This window comes from Cornus florida, unplaced genomic scaffold (assembly GCF_030987335.1).
Source record: "Cornus florida cultivar Cherokee Brave unplaced genomic scaffold, ASM3098733v1 CherokeeBrave_3.0.0_Hap2_scaffold_36, whole genome shotgun sequence".
Taxonomy (NCBI): Eukaryota; Viridiplantae; Streptophyta; class Magnoliopsida; order Cornales; family Cornaceae; genus Cornus; species Cornus florida.
This window is the reverse complement of record NW_026775864.1, coordinates 210,001-212,500: the sequence shown is the minus strand read 5'-3', so window position 1 is coordinate 212,500 and position 2,500 is coordinate 210,001.

Below are 2,500 nucleotides of genomic sequence, written 5' to 3'. Positions count from 1 at the left end.
AGGTCCCCCGAGTTAAGTTTGCCCTTTATGACTCCTCGCCCGCATGCTCGTGCACACCGGCGTGCACGTGGGCATCGTATGCTAAAAAATGAAGTTTGGAGTTTGGGTTCAGAAATCTTATGGGAGCTTCCTAGAAGCCTAAGAAATGCTTTGCTCGAGACGGATTTCGATTTAGATTTCCGCCGTGTTAATTTTGCCAATTACGGCTCCTCGCGCGCACGCTCAAGCACCCCGACGTGCACACCGGCGCGCACGTGGGCATCGTATGCTAAAAAATGAAGTTTGGAGTTTGGGTTTGAAAATTTTACGGGAACTTCCTAGAAGCCTAAGAAATGCTTTGCTCGAGACGGATTTCGATTTGGAGGTCCCCCGAGTTAATTTTGCCCATTACGACTCCTCGCCCGCACGCTCGTGCACCCCGGCGTGCACGTGGGCATAGTATGCTAAAAAATGAAGTTTGGAGTTTGGGTTCGGAAATTTTATGGGAGCTTCCTAGAAGCCTAAGAAATGCTTTGCTCGAGACGGATTTTGATTTGGAGATCCCACGAGTTAGTTTTTGCCCATTATGACTCCTCGCCCGCACGCTCAAGCACCCCGGCGTGCACGTGGGCATCGTATGCTAAAAAATGAAGTTTGGAGTTTGGGTTCGGAAATTTTATGGGAGCTTCCTAGAAGCCTAAGAAGTGTTTTGCTCGAGACGGATTTCAATTTGGAGGTCCCCCGAGTTAGTTTTGCCCATTATGACTCCTCCCCCGCACGCTCAAGCATCCCCGCGTGCACGGGGGCATTGTATGCTAAAAAATGAAGTTTGGAGTTTGGGTTTGGAAATTTTATGGGAGCTTCCTAGAAGCCTAAGAAGTGCTTTGCTCGAGACGGATTTCGATTTGGAGGTCCCCCGAGTTAATTTTGCCCATTATGACTCCTCGCCCGCACGCTTAAGCACCCCCGCGTGCACGTGGGCATTGTGTGCTAAAAAATGAAGTTTGGAGTTTGGGTTTGTAAATTTGATGGGAGCTTCCTAGAAGCCTAAGAAGTGCTTTGCTCGAGACGGATTTCGATTTGAAGGTCCCCCGTGTTAATTTTGCCCATTACGGCTCCTCGCCCGCACGCTCAAGCACCCCGGCGTGCACGTGGGCATTGTATGCTAAAAAATAAAGTTTGGAGTTTGGGTTTGGAAGTTTTATGGGAGCTTCCTAGAAGCTTAAGAAGTGTTTTGCTCGAGACGGATTTCGATTTGGAGGTCCCCCGAGTCAATGTTGCCCATTATGGCTCCTCTCCCGCATGCTCAAGCACCCCTGCGTGCACGTGGGCATTGTATGCTAAAAAATAAAGTTTGGAGTTTGGGTTTGGAAGTTTTATGGGAGCTTCCTAGAAGCTTAAGAAGTGTTTTGCTCGAGACGGATTTCGATTTGGAGGTCCCCCGAGTCAATGTTGCCCATTATGGCTCCTCGCCCGCACGCTCAAGCACCCCGGCGTGCACGTGGGCATTGTATGCTAAAAAATAAAGTTTGGAGTTTGGGTTTGGAAGTTTTATGGGAGCTTCCTAGAAGCTTAAGAAGTGTTTTGCTCGAGACGGATTTCGATTTGGAGGTCCCCCGAGTCAATGTTGCCCATTATGGCTCCTCTCCCGCATGCTCAAGCACCCCTGCGTGCACACCGGCGTGCACGTGGGCATTGTAGGCTAAAAAATGAAGTTTGGAGTTTGGGTTTGGAAATTTTATGGGAGCTTCCTTGAAGCCTAAGAAGTGTTTTGCTCGAAACGGAATTCGATTTGGAGGTCCCCCGAGTCAATTTTGCCCATTACGACTCCTCGCTCGCATGCAATATCTACTCCTGTCAGAGCTGTGGTTTTACTTAAGACTACTATAGGGGGGGGGGAGTTCTCAGCACCAAGAGCTGCAAGTAAGGCCATTGCTTGCTTTGCAGTCTCGATTGCTCTACTAGTGAATAGTAGATGTCTTGGTTAGCTTGGAACGAAAAAAAAATTTTTTTGGGGAAAAAAAAAAAAAAAAAGTTTTTGTGAAAAAAAATTTTTCGAAAAAAAAAAAAAAAAAAAAAATTTTTTTGGATGCCTCGGTCTTCTATTTGTTTTGCTTGGGTAGATTAGGAAAAAAAAAAAAAAAAAATTTTTTGTTGGATGCCTCGGTCTTCATATTCTTTCTCGGCTATTTCGAAAAAAAAAAAAAAAAATTCCGGGAAAGAGAAAAAAAAAATTATTTTTTGTTGGTTGCCTCGGTCTTCATGTTCTTTCTCTGGTATATGGGAAAGAAAAAAAAAAAAAAAAAATTTTGGATGCCTCGGTCTTCTTGTTCTCGGTTGGATTTATCGAAAAAAAAAAAAAAAAAAAAAAAAAAAAAAAAAAAAAATTTTTTTGATGCCTCGGTCTTCTTGTTCTTGCTTTGGTATATCGGAGAAAAAAAAAAAAAATTTTTTTGGATGCCTCGGTCTTCTTGTTCATTCTTCGGTATATCAAAAAAAAAAAAAAAAAAAAAAAAAAAAA